A 15,109-nucleotide genomic window follows, 5' to 3' on the forward strand; every position below is an offset into this window, starting at 1 on the left:
GACAAAATGCGGATAATAAAATGCGGATGGAAAAATGCGGATGACAACAAAATTAAAATAATAAATAAATTGATAAATTAATTAATGACAGATATTCCACATTTTTCTTCATGTATCGTCAGATCCGAAAAAAAAAAAGAACTTTCATCGAAGAAGACGTACTTTATCATCGGGCTCCGTTCTACTTTTCAACTTAACATCTTCACTACAGTCCTTTTTTTCCCATCTTTATTAATAACTGACATTTAACAAAGAAAACTACAGTACTACCACTAGAGTACTTGATCGACACACCACCCTACCCTGTATAGTTTTCAATTTTGCACGGAGCATTTGTACGTGCACAGCACCTGTAGAAAGGCTTGTTAGCGTGAGTAATAGCTCGAGTGAATGAACCGCGCACCTGGGGGGTGTCAGTAAAACGCGGGGTCGGGGTCGGGGTCGGGGTCATTTTTTCTTTTTTTTTTTTCTTTTTTTTTTCTTTTTTTTTTTTTTCCTTTTTTTTTTTTTTTTTTTTTCAACATCACAGGTCATTTGTGGGTCAAATGAGGATTAAAACCAATATAAAAAAGTTAAGTCTCTAAAGCTTACTAGCTTAGGATAGGTCATCGGTGACAACACTTGATACAGTTCCGTATTCTGGCGGACTTTGGTTCCGTGAATTGACTACCTTTTATTCTTCCAAGAAACGAAATGAGGCAAAAAATACAAGGTACGAGACAATATATTTCCTGGAACTGACAAATTCGTGAACTAGAATGTGCATGAACTTACTATGAACACCCTCGCCGCCTTCCGTGCTGGTTTATTTCCGAGAATGAAATAAACGTGCGCTCGAATTCCTTTGTAAAGCTCGGCATTTGAATAGAATGTAGGACATTTCTCTGGAAATCTTTCCGAAAAAGACGCATTGACTGACAAAAAAAAAGATTCAAAATACTTTAGAGACAATTGTTATTCTTGAAATACTTGTGCTGTAATATAAAGAAAAATTCATAGTTTTATACCGTCAATAAACTAGGGAAATTTCTACGAGAACTCTGAAATCTCATTGCCGACATCAAAACAGGCCTTATCACGGTTTTCGACGCCATTTTGACGAGTAGGCAAACAGGTTTGAAATAACAGTGTTTGTATGGAAATCCGATATCAAATAATTTTCATAAAACATCGCTACTGAAAAATTCATGAATTGTCTCAGTTCGGAAAGATTTCTAGAGAAATGTTCTACATTCCATTCAAATGCCGAGCTTTACAAAGGAATTCGAACGCATGTTTATTTCATTCTCGGAAATAATAGTCACGCGTGACATGGATTGACTGTAACAAACGAGTACGATCATGGAAGGTCATGAGTTCATGCACATTCTAGTTCAAGAATTTGTTGGTTCAAGGAAATATATTGTCTCGTAGAAGAATAAAAGGTAGTCAATTCACGGAACCAATGTCCACAGAATACGGAACTTCATCGAGTGTTGTCACCGATGACCTATCCTAAGCTAGTAAGCTTTAGAGACTCAACTTTTTTAGATTTTTTGACCCACAAATGACCTGTGATGTTGGAAAAAAAAGGAAAAAAAAAAAAAGGAAAAAAAAAAAGGAAAAAAAAAAAAGGAAAAAAATAAAGAAAAAAAAAAAAAAGAAAAAAAAATGACCCCGACCCCGACCCCGACCCCGACCCCGACCCCGACCCCGCGTTTTACTGACACCCGCACCTGGGTTAACCGATGTCTGAGTTGTCGGAAAGCGACGCAGATTTGGCCAGCCAACTTTTGTTTGGAAGAGGTGAGTAAGTGAATGAATTGTTTAAAGTCAATCAAACTTTAACCTTTTCTTAATGTCAGGCAATTTTTGGTAACCTTTTTTTGTGTGTACACTGTACATATATAAAGAAAATGCTCAGCCCACGATGGTAGGGGTTATTTATAGCCTTTGCGTTTTAATGCATGTTACAAATTTGCGATAGTAGCATTTTAGTTATAGCTTTGACCAATGTCTTACGGCTTCTGTTGAGGTAAATCTTATTTTCATTGTTTTACAGCCACTAAAGGCTTAGCTTACCCTTAGACCCGCACGTAGACAGTACTTCGTAAGCAAAAAATAACTTACTCGATTTGCCGGTTAGCCTCCCACGCAGACGTTCTTAGGGCTCGTCACGTCATATATCCGTTCGTGGAGAAGGAAATATTTCGCGACGAGCCCAAAGAACGTCTACGTAGAAGACTATTTGCCAGTTCGATTACTTCTCTTAAGGTGGGGGTAAACGTGAATTTGTATGGAATTTTAAGAGGTTTAAAGAAGGGATAAAAGAAAGAAAATTATTTTTGGAGCACCAACAGACAGTTGCTCCCAACCCAAGAGCACACCGGGTTGGAGGGGACTGTTTGAGTGTCCATATATCAATTTTTAACTTCAAATTCTAATTTTTAAACTAAATGAAATTTTAAGTATTTCTTATTTTTCCAATTTTTTTTTTTTACTCTTTTGAGAAAACCTATCTTCTCCCAAATATACCTAAGAATCGCCCAAAAATTTATAAAATACCCCCAAACATTGATTTGTGTTATGAGCTAAGGGTTCTTGAGAAAAATTTGTTCCGGCTATTTCCTAGTGCAACTTCATAACATATAACAAAAGTCAAGCCATAGCGTAGGTCTTTCGGCATGTGAAGGGGCCAAAAAAACCATTGCTCCAACGCGTTTCCTAACTTCTTATTTAATGTCAAATATCCTTAGATTAAAGAAAACAGGCGATGCGGTGAACGTTGCGACAATCGATGCGAATGCAATAATCGATACGCTTGCTAGAGAAATAAACAAGGAAAAAAAACAAGTTACTACAGCAAAAGGACGAACCAAAAGACAAGAACATAGAAATAACAAAATAAGCAGAAATAACGAGCTAGAATAATACTTACAAACGTTATATGGCCTTTAAACGGACAAACGAAGCGATATAGAAAAACGCAAAAAACCTAAAACCGTATTCTCCAAAGCACAAAACGAGCGAGTAAAAAGCAAAGACGCGAATTTATACTAATGACTTAAGGAACAATAGTCAAAGTTATGCAAAAAAAACTAACAGAATAATAATGAAAACGACATGCAAGCGTGACACAAAAAATGTTCCAAAAAACAAAAGAGTTCGTTATGTAAGAATGCCGCCGCAACAGCATAAATCAGTACTTAGTTTTCACGTAATGTTTACATATTTTTCTAAAAGAAATTGGACGTAAGAGATTGTTTATTTATTTATTTATTTATTTATTTATTTATTTATTTGTTATTTTAATTTTTTTGTAATCCGCATTTTTTCATCCGCATTTTATTATCCGCATTTTGTCATCCGCATTTTATCATCCGCCATCCGCCATCCGCCATCCGCCGCCATCCGGTCTGCACTTTACAGAGACCCTTCGAGGCTCCTAACTTTTTTTAAATTCGGCAAACCTTACTAAGCGGACAAACTCCACTGGATGAAAATCTTTACAACTTTACAAAGATATGTACAGGAAAATGAGTTTAGGTCTCTTTAAGTGTATTGTATAACCTTGAGCGCTCACTTTGTCAAAAAAAAAAAATTGAAATCGAACATTATTTACAATTCGGCATTCCGAGTAATTAGGACGCATGTGTTTACTTCTGCCGAAATTGAGTCATTTGCTTTGCGTCATCGGTTGAAAAATTGGAAGATGGAGAGAAATTGCTCGTTTCAGCGGCTAGTTGGTAGCCAAAGCGGTCAAAAGCAAATGACTCAATTTCGGCAGAAGTAAACACATGCGTCCTAATTACTGTTGCCGAATCGTAAATAATGTTTGATTTCAAAGGAATTTTTTTTTTGACAAAGTGAGCGCTCAAGGTTATACAATGCACTTTAAAAGACCTAAACTCATTTTCCTGCACATATCTTTGTAAGTTGAAAAGATTTTAATCTAGTGGAGTTTGTCCGCGTAATACGGTTTGCCGAATTTAAGAAAAAGTTAGGAGCCTCGCACGTGCTACGTAGCTTTGCTTATCGGGCGAACGATCAATAAGTGAGAATTCTATATTTGAACCTTTTTAATAGAGGTAAACAAACCGTTTGCCACAGCTCTCTCTCGATGGCAACTCTCAAAACAGTTTTACGTGCTCTTTACTATTGCAAAAAGAAACATGTCTTGTACTGTGCGAACCCAAAAGCAAATCATTTTCAGTTTCCAAAGGGATAGTTTTCGAGAATCATATAAAAGCGTGCGTCTACTTCTGCATCAAAAGGCACCTTTACAGGGCTGTCAACCTCAAACGTCTTCAAATATGGAGAATATGACTTCCCCGCACAGCAATAACAAAGAGCCTTACAGAGGCGTCCCATCCAGGCCAAAGTCACGGGTTCAGTGAGCAGTGGGGGCGGGGGGGGGGGGGGGGAGGACATTAAACACTAACAGAAACAACGCTAAACAACATTTTACATGTTCTTGTCAGCAAATTCGAGTCTACGACAAATAGAAAACTTCGTCAATTATCCGGGAGATTACAGACATAAATCTGGAGACCAGAAGATACGGCTCAAAATCTGGAGATTACAGACATAAATCTGGAGATCGGGAGATAAGGTTCAAAATCTGGAGACTCCCGGATTATCCCGGAGAGTTGACAGCCCTGCCTTTTTGAAATAAATGTGATGCGGTATATTTCCAGCCTGGTGAATGAATGAGAATGATGAATTATTCTAGAAAGTGACACAGGCATACTCGGAAATAAGAAATCCGAGTGCTCCTATCAGAAGTCGAACCTAAGACCTTCCGATTAGTAGTTCGGATGCTGCACCACTGAGCTACAGGAGACTCGTGGGAGCTAAGGCCATTAAACTAGGTTCACGGGAAAAACATCCTGCATACTGCTAGGATTTGAATGTCGAACGTGTCGTATATGAAATAAATGTGATGGTATATTTCCAGCCTGGTGAATGAATGAGAATGATAAATTATTCTAGAAAGTGACACAGGCATACTCGGAAAAAAGAAATCCGAGGAGCACTCGGATTTCTTTTTTGCGAGTGTGCCTGTGTCACTTTCTAGAACAATTCATCATTCTCAAAACGTATCTTGTCGAACATAATCCTAAAAAGTTAGATACGCCACGAAGGGGACCTATTTGCGTATTCACCTGCCATGGGCAAATCGGTAAATACAATTAATACAAATTACAAAAACTCGCTTTGCGGCCAGTAACTAGCCCTTTTTCAGATATATATTACTATTCCCTTTCTTCTGCTTTAGGAAATCATTAACAATGGACCCTCCCAGGCATTTGACTTTTGGAGCTAAAACTAGATAGGATTTCTAGTTTGTTGCACAGTCACTCGAAATAAATGGGAAAAGTAAATGTGTTGCGTGTATATACACCGACTCAAAGTATTGCATATACAAAGAACTCTCCTTCGAAATAGGCTTGTGCTTACAAATAAAAAAGTTACAAAAAATCAAAAGGAAAACATTGTATGCTAGTAAGGAAGAAAATGAAGAAATGAGCAAGAGCAAGAAAAAAATATCCACGCAGATGTATTTGCGGCACGTGATCACTTGGATGTAAAGATTGCGTGACATCGATCTGCCTCCGTTTTTCAGTTCAATTAGTTCCTTCACTTTCTTGCCTCTTTTCATTAGAAATATTCAATACAAAACTCAGTAGATACCCGGAGGATGCTTTATATGCAAGACATGGATCCAGGTCCTACAAAAATATTGGACAACCCAGAAAGAGGTGACGCTTAGAAAATGCCGTAGTGATGAAAAGGCCGATGGCTAAGCACGGCAGCAAGACACGGGAAAATTAGCGAAGAACATCAAAATTATTTGCCTTCAAACACCCATTTGGAAGGTAAGCTGTAACTGAAGTATTATCTCAGGTTAACTGGGTAGTTTTAATGGGAAATGGCAGAGTTTTACAATGGTTTGCTCAGAAAGCGAGCTAAGGATAGTAGAATTGTTTACATTTCCTGGTTAAACAAGATCTCCTCGAAAGGTCAAATTGGGTCAACTTGCATGGGGCCGCTCGCCTCACAAATAACTTTTGCCAAGAAAAAAATTATATCACGTTCACAAACAGCTCTTTTACTTACTAGAATTGAATTTTGAAAGAATTCTACATAATACCGAGTATGTTTTGAGATATTTGAAAACGGTATGGAATTTTTGATTTTCAAAGTCTACAAATTTCGGTTCTCTTCGCTTGCTCTCCAGGAATTCAAAATTACAATTGTAAGTCTTAACTATCATCAAAGCAGCTTAGCAATACCTCCTGATTAACATTATAAACTAAGAAAAACCATAATTTGCCTTCACGCGAGTTCGATTATCTGATCATGAAATTTGACCTCATTCCTGTGATTTTTCGGCTTCACCGGTTGTCGACGGTTTTTCGTAATTTTCTCAAAAATGTAAAAACTCTAGAACCTAAAACTTATATCACGATTCTTAGCATACCATAGGTTATCTCTGGACGAAATATCAAGGGGTCCATTTTTCCGACCTTGTGCCGCCCCTCACGCGGTGGTTAGGGAAAGTTGCTCTTAAAAAGTCTGTTAAAAAAAATATCTCTTCATTTATTTCGTCCAATTTTTTTCAGTTTGGGCTAATGTTAGACTAATACTTGACATAATAAGCGAGTAAAAATTGACTTTCAACGTTCAAAAAAAATTAAAGAGAAAAAAAGTAATTTGTTTACTGTCAAACCCTGGATTAACGTTAAATTACTTTCAACCAAACCGGACCGTGTAGTTATATACCCTGACGCCTTTTGTCTTAGCGGTCTGAATTTAATTACCGTAAACGATCTAATAAACGCCGGGGGCGTTTATTGAATTTCAAGGGTCTGAGGGGGGCGTTTAAAAGATAAGAAGCGTTTAAAAGAGAGAGGCGTTTATTCTAATAACTGTAACATGGTAACCTAAATACGGTATTATAATAACCTAAATGACAGAGCTTTAGCAGACTATCAAGTCCGTTCGCTGATAAATCTAAACTGTCTACAAATCCATAACGGTATATGGTGCATGCAAAGCGGCGGAAAAAGTTACTGGTAGTTCTTATAGCTCAATGTCAAGACTGAACTCGCACACCGGTTTTAATTAAGCAAGAACGCAACTAAATTGATTATTTGTATTGTACATCTGTTTCTAGTTTATGTGTGGTTTTCAGGGAAGGGGGGCGTTTATTAGACAGAGGGCTCTTGTTAGGGAGGGGCGTTTAATACAAACTTGTCAGCTTAGGGGGGGCGTTAATTAGATAGGAGGCGTTCATAAGAGAGGTATGATAAGATAAGATAATGTTTATTTGTGCTTTTTTTCTATTTACATGTTAATTATTACAATCTTTTAGTGATGTTATATAAATTAAATTAATTATTAGTTAAATTAATGTTTAAAGCAAGGAAGCTAAATAAACCATTAGGTTGTCTTGTTAGCTCCCTGGCTGATTTAGGTTCTAGATAGCAGGCAAAAAAGAAAGAAAAGAAAAGAAAAGAAAGAGAAAGAAAAAAAAATGAAAAAGCGAAAGGAAGGAAGAACTTATTAATTGTAAAAAAAGTTAACGTACGTTACGAGGTCAGCATAAAAGAAAATTAGTTCATTTGTTGTTCTGACAGTAAATAATGTATCATTTGTTTCGGAAAAGCAGACACACTTTGTATGAGTTTTTCTAAAGGAGTTGGAAGGTCTTTCCAAATATCGGTTGCCATGAAGGAGATTAATTGTTTACCTACATTAGTTCTTACGTTCGGCGCGCTTATAAAGATTATGCTTAGCTGCATATCTTGTGTTGTAGCCATGTATATTACTAGCATATTGAAACATGTTGTCGAACACTTCAGGCAGGAGGCCTTTATGCCATGAATGCAATGCAATGCAATGCAGAGGGGGCGTTTATTAGATCATTTACGGTATCTTTAATACGATATCATAAAAATATGATAATTCGATTAGAAAATATATTGTCAACTTTAAACCGAGAATGTCTCACAGTTTTACTCTTGTTTTTCTTTCAGCTTTTTCTTCAGTTTTGTTTATTCATATCCTTTTCTTTGTTTTTTTTTGTTTCTCTGTAGTTTTTCATTTGCTGTCCTGTTAAATGTTGCTCTCATTTCTGTGTGTTGTTCTTGTTTTTCTATCATGCACGTTTTGCTTCTCTTTCTCTAAATGATATAGTTCTGTTTCTGTTTTTTCAAATTTTGATCTCTGGTTTCTGTACAGTTTTGTTGTAGTTGTTCTTTCATGCTCACTTCGTTCCCATTTAATTTTTTTCTTTTCTCTGTCATGTTTTGTGTTTGCTTCTCAGCAGTTTTACGATCGTTTTCCTGCCATGCTTACTTTTGCTATATCCAACAGATATTTTAGTTTCTACATGCCGTGCTTTTCTCTTGTTTTGTCTATAATTTGGCTCTTTTTTACGACTTATTTTGTTTGTATTTGATTAAGCTAACTTGACTGGTTTTTCTGTCGTATTTCATTTTTTTCCTATCTTATTCTAATGATATTATTGTGTTCGTCATCCTGTCGCGTTTTGCCCTCGTTTCTTATCATATCTTTGTTTACGTTTTGGTCTTGCTATTCTTTAATAGGTTTTCCCCTTGTTTTCATGTCATGTCTCCACAATACTACTCGTTGCTCGACATGTTTCGTTCTTGTTTTCAGGTTATGCTTCGTGTCTGTTTCTCTGCAGTATTGTTGATTTTCCTGCCATGTTTTGATCTTGTCTTCAGGTTGTGTTTCGTTCTCGTTTTATTGTCATACTGTCTGTTTTACGTCATATTTTTGTCTCGCTGCTAAAGTTTCCCCCTTTGATTTGTATAGTAGCATAGTTCGCTGTTTTCCTTCAAATGTTACCACTTTCTCTATTAATACTATTATCCATAGTTCCGTCATGTTTTGTCTTTTTTCATGTTATGTTCTGTTTTCGTCTTTCTGAAACTTTTGTTTTATGTATTGCTGCTGATCACAAAATAGTTCCCCCTTTGTTTTCTGTCATGTTCTTTTGTTGATTACCAATAGTTCTGCTTTTTTTTTCTGTCATCAGTTTTCTTGCTGTTTACCAATAGTTCTACGTTTGTTTTCGGTCAAGTTTTCTTGTTGTCTACCTATTGTTCTGCTTTTATTTTCTCACTGTTTTCTCGTTGTTTATCAAAATTTCTACGTTTTTTTTCAGTCATGTGTTCTTGTTGTTTATCAATGCTTGTACGTTTGTTTTCTGTCATGTTTTCTTGTTGTTTACCAAAAGTACTAGTTCTACGTTTCTTATCTGTCATGTGCTCTTGTTGTTTATCAATGCTTGTACGTTTGTTTTCTGTCATGTTTTCTTGTTGTTTACCAAAAGTACTAGTTCTACGTTTCTTATCTGTCATGTGCTCTTGTTGTTTATCAATGCTTGTACGTTTGTTTTCTGTCATGTTTTCTTGCTGTTTACCAAAAGTACTAGTTCTACGTTTCTTATCTGTCATGTGCTCTTGTTGTTTATCAATGCTTGTACGTTTGTTTTCTGTCATGTTTTCTTGTTGTTTACCAAAAGTACTAGTTCTACGTTTCTTATCTGTCATGTGCTCTTGTTGTTTATCAATGCTTGTACGTTTGTTTTCTGTCGTGTTTTCTTGTTGTTTACCAATAGTACTAGTTCTACGTTTGTTTTCTGTCATGTGTTCTTGTTGTTTATCAATGCTTGTACGTTTGTTTTCTGTCATGTTTTCTTGTTGTTTACCAATAGTAGTAGTTCCACGTTTGTTTTCTGTCATGTTTTCTTGTTGTTGATCAAGGCTTGTACGTTTCTTTTCTGTCATGTTTTCTTGCTGTTTACCAAAAGTAGTAGTTCTACATTTGTTTTCTGTCACGTGTTCTTGTTGTTTATCAATACTTGTACTTTTCTTTTCTGTCATGTTTTCTTGTTCTTAATCAAAAATTCTACGTTTGTTTTCTGTCATGTTTTCTTGTTCTTTATCAATAATCAACTGTAGCTTCGTTCTCGTTCTGTCTGAGATGTTGTTGTTCATAATGATCTTAAAGTTTGTTTCACTATTGTGATGTAACTGTATCTATCGCATTTGTGTCGTTTTTTTCTGTATTATTTAACAAAACAACTGGTTCTAAATTAGGAATCACCAATTTTTTTAGGGTTTCTCTATAGCTCTGCTCTTCCGCAAAATTCATTTGAGAAAGCTAAACCACCTCTAAAACAAAAGGCATCTGGGTGACGATAAAATACGTTATATATCTATTGCAAAATGTTTCTTATAAAAAGGTCTGACTGGGTTAAAATTAACATCTGAGAAACATTTTGAGAAACATGAAAATTTTAATTTATTTAATAAATAAATGAGCAAACAATCAGGTTCCTCAAAGTAATTGAGAGGTAATTTCCTTTCAAGGCAGCGGACAATTTTGAAACCTTGCCCGATGCTCTTGTAGGTGCACGTGTGATTCCAGGAATAAGAAAACCTTAACCATGGTGCAGTCGTTCTAACTGTAAGTCTGTGAACAAAATGCCAAAATTTGACCATTAAGGACGGTGCCTACTTTTGCCACTATGCATACCTTCTGCGCATCTCGAGATACTCGGGTTTCCTTATGGGCGGTGCTTACTAATACAGGGATATTTTTGCGCGGTTTAAAACTAAGCGGAGAAAGCAGAACTTAGCAGGTGCTTTTGGTATTCAAAAATAAAATTGAGGGCAACCGTGTATTTTTCAGAGATGGTAAGGCTTTAATTTGGAAAGGCTTCAAGGCTATAATTTGGAAAAAAAAACCGCGATACATTGCTTTGTATTTTAGTGCTTTTTAGAATAATTGTTGCTTAATTATCTCTTGAAAATGCTTGTTTATCCCCAGTTTTCTTTTTGGATTCCAATAGCCCTTGCTAAGATTTGCTCTTCCCGCAAAGTCATAAACCGCAAAAAAAATTCTTCCGTAGTAGTAGGCACCGTCCTTAAACAAACACAAAACGGGTGGTAATGACTTGCGTATCTGCGGATGAAATGCCGAAGAAATCTTATAATCTGGTCGTTCAAATGAAAGCTAGTGAGGAGTTTTTACCTAAGATACTATAATATGCTGTAGAACGTACTTCATCCCATCTGTGAAAAACAGTTAACTGAAATGCCCAAGTGTGATATTCAAATGAGAACTACTGAGCAGTACTTTCTCTGATACTGTTTACTTTGTGCATAAGATTGTTCCCATTTTTAAGTCTGTGGATGAAAGTTTTAAGTGTGGTCACTAATTCAGACCCGAAAGCTACTAAACTGCACGTTTACGGGGTTCTGTTTGTTGTCACCTTTGAGTCTCTCGGATGAAACCTCAGGTTTAAGCCATACCTTTCTATGCTGTAAAATTTCGTATTAAATCTATCGAGTTATACTTTTACTGTGGGTCGTTTCATCAATACTGTGCAATATGGTCTTAATTTTTGGGTCTGTGGATACCTGGAACATATTGATGATCCCTTTGCTGTGGATGTACCTATCATTTTATAAAAGTGGAATCTAGCGTTTGATTCTGTGATTTCTGAATTACCATTCAAATGAAAGCTACTGGGCGGAATTGTCTTTGTTGCTGTCTTTTGTGGGAGCCGTCGGCAAATTTGTTGAGTCTGTGAATGAAGCCTAAAGATGATAAATTCAACTGAAAGTTGGTGAATAGTACATTGCCTTACTACCGATTGCAATACTCTAAAAAGTGATTATGACTTCTCATTGTTCAAATGAAGTTGTTGTGCTATATATTTTGCAGGTTGCTGTGCTGCACCTAATTGTCCTAACGTTTGGGTCTGTGGAAATCCTACAGTATAACCAAGCAAAATGACAGCTATATTGAATGATCCTTTGTTGTGGCAATGATAATTACGCTGTACAACGCGAGTCTAACGTTTAAATCTGTGAATGAAATTCCAAAGTGCTGCATTTTGTATGATAGCTATTCGACAACCTATATTTTATCCTGTTTATTTTGCTGTACAAGGTAGTTCCAACACAGGCAGTGTCACCTATTTTTAGTGTAACTTTGAATAGCCAAAAACATATTTGGAGCGATGGAGACATTAAAATAATGGTTCAGTTTTGTTAAAAATTACCCTACCAGTGCACAGAAACTAGTATTAATTATATTTGGCTGCGGATGACTTGGATGGAAATGGATTGCAACTTGAAAAAATTGGGCAATTTTTTCAAGTTCGTCCTGTGCATTTTAGAGGAATTGCTAAAACTGATCATAGTTTGTTCTTCCTCGGTGAAATCGCTTAATCATTTCGTCCGTGTGATATAAGAGAAATTTTTTGTTTGAGAAATTAAGGTTCTTGTCAAAAATTTGAGCAGTTTTGACCACAATACAGAGAAATCGCCGTGACAGTGCCCCTTTAAGTGAAACCGTAAAGTGTGACCATTCAGGTGAAAGGTACTAAACAGTACTTTTCTGTGGTACTGTTCGCTATGCTGTGCACGATGGCTCCAACGTTCTCCGCGGATGAAAGTGTGAGCACCCTGATGACAGTTATTCCACATTCCCATTCCTTTGGTGCTATTTAATGTTGTTCAAAGTTCGAATCTGTGGAACAAATCCTAAACTGTGACCAATGAAACGAAAGTTGTAACTGTTTGTAAATTTTGAGTCTGTGTATGATATCTTACAGTGTGACCATTCAAATGACGTTTCTGGGGTGTTTATCTCTTTTTATAAGTTGGTCCTATCTTTCGAGTCCGTGGATAGAATCTTAAAGTTGTGAACTTTCAAATGAAAGGTACTGAGAAATGCTTTCAACTTTCAAATGAAAGGCACTGAGAATTACTTTCCTGTGGTGCTGTTCTATTCTTTACAAGGTGGTGCCGGCGTTTGAGTCTGTGGATAAAATCCTAAAAGTGACGGTTCGGTTTACTATGCTGTAGAAAGTGATTTTGACTTTTGGATCAGGTTAAATCCTAAAGTGTGACCTTTCAAATGAAAGCTACTGAGCAGTACTTTCTTATTGTGCTGGTTATTACGCTCTTCAAGGTTATTCTAACTTTAATTTTGAATGCGTGAAAACCTAAGGTGTCAACATTCGAATGTAAATTGTTCACTCGTATGTTCCTTTTGTGCTGTTCGTTTTGCTGTGCAAGGTTCTAACTCCCCCTGGTGCTGTTTGTTATGGTGAAGTACAAGGACTGATAATCAAACCTTTTTAAACGTGTGATCACTGAAATTATATTCATGGACAGTACTTTTTGGTGATACTATCTGTTTCTTCGCTGCTGCTGCTGTTGTTTTCAATTGTCTTTACTAAACAATGCTGATGTTTTTCTTGGTTCAACATGTGCAACTTAATTTAAAAAAAAGTAATGACCAAAATTCTGCAATTTTCCAAATTCCTGAAGCGTACGTACCGATGTCAGACCTTCTTAGAAATTTGGAAACTTACTATACACCTGGGCCCCAAAGCAAAATTACGCTTATTAAACCTAAGCGACCAGGGCCCAGTTGCTCAAAGCATGGTTAGCGCTAACCCGGGCTAAATACCATAACAACCTATAGGATTTAATACCTCTTAACCAATGGTTAGCGCTAACCATGCTTCGAGCAACTCAGCCCAGAACTCAAATTCACAAATGATATCTTATTCTTGCTCATTTCATCTTTCTCTTTCAATTACCAATAGCATTGAAATCCTCTTTCTAGACTAAAATAAGTGCTTCACCTTGAAATATATGGATATAAACACAATTTTTGAAGGTGAAACCATATCTTTGGCTATATTAAAAGTTAGCATTAATCCGCTTTGAACAACTGTGCCCTGAACTTAAGTCTATATGCTACAATTTTAATCAACTAAATCTTACGCCAGGATATTGCCACAGTCCCCCATCCAAAGTCCAATCCTTTTTCTTGTTCCATTAATTCTCGAGTCTCCATCACCTGGCGACTGACGGTTCCAGCTATGAGCAACGAAGTAAAATATCACGATTAAGTACTTTAAAATGTATAAAAATAAACAGAATTTCATAGACTTTGACAGCCTGACAACACAATATTTTTCCACATTATCTTTAGTAGTTCCCATTGATGTGTACACGGTTAGAAACACAGCCAATAGCAAAATATAATGTACTGATTGTTTCTCTTTCGGGGAAAAGTAACTCAAATTTTGGTCGAGGGTGTTGGACCCATGGGTTTAACTAAAAGCGAAAAATTAAAGCTTGATCTCGGTGCTTTTGCTAATTTAACCTTTAAATCGTCGTCAATTTAAGGAGCTAACGAATTAATGTAGCTTTCCCTAAGGAAGCCCTTTTACTTAGGTTACAAAAACGTATGTCAGACCCAATGGGTCTATAACCACCCCCTTTTTGGACGTATACAACTAAAGTATTTATCTATGAATACAAGGTAGATCTCATGATATGTATTGTTATGCTGTAAACAAAAATAAGATGCTGATCACCATGCGAGGGTAAGTTTGTTAGCTTACCTTTCAATGAATCTTAATCTTTAGAAAGTCTTTCTCTAATTGGTAGTGGTCTTGTGATACCCGGCTGAAAAGAAAAAAAACGTAACAGGTATGAAAATTTGTAATAGCACTTTCACTTCCCTCCTTGGTAATGTTGGTTCCATGATGTTAAACTGTTAAGAACTTTCAGGTGTAAGGAGGTAAAGGATCTAGGCTGGGTCGCAATTGACAGAGAAACCAAATTTATAGAAATCAATACCTCTTTAGAAAAGAACACCCTTTAACTGTGAACCGAAACTGGCAACCAAAAACCATACCCTTTGGCGGACTGTACATACATTTAAATACATAGATCGTGTGAAAGTATTCTCCAGGAAGTTTCGCTCCGTGTTCAGTTTAAGATCAGTTTGTACGTGACTGCTGGCATAAAACTAAAGCGCCGAATGGGGGAGGCTGCATACATTATTTGTTACTTAAATTATTTGCATGCATAGACAGCTCATATGCTCTGATTACCCTTATGATTAAAGCTTATGAGCTTACCTTTCAAATCATTCTGAAGTTGTCTGTCGCTGTTTAGCAGAACTTGTGGAGTTCCAAATTGACCCAATGCTTCTGCATCTAAATGGATCTGAAGAGCCAAACACGGTATTGAAAGGATTTATCTTGACAGTGTTA

This window comes from Pavona decussata, unplaced genomic scaffold (genome assembly GCF_977016875.1).
Source record: "Pavona decussata unplaced genomic scaffold, jaPavDecu1.1 SCAFFOLD_131, whole genome shotgun sequence".
NCBI classification, from domain to species: Eukaryota; Metazoa; Cnidaria; class Anthozoa; order Scleractinia; family Agariciidae; genus Pavona; species Pavona decussata.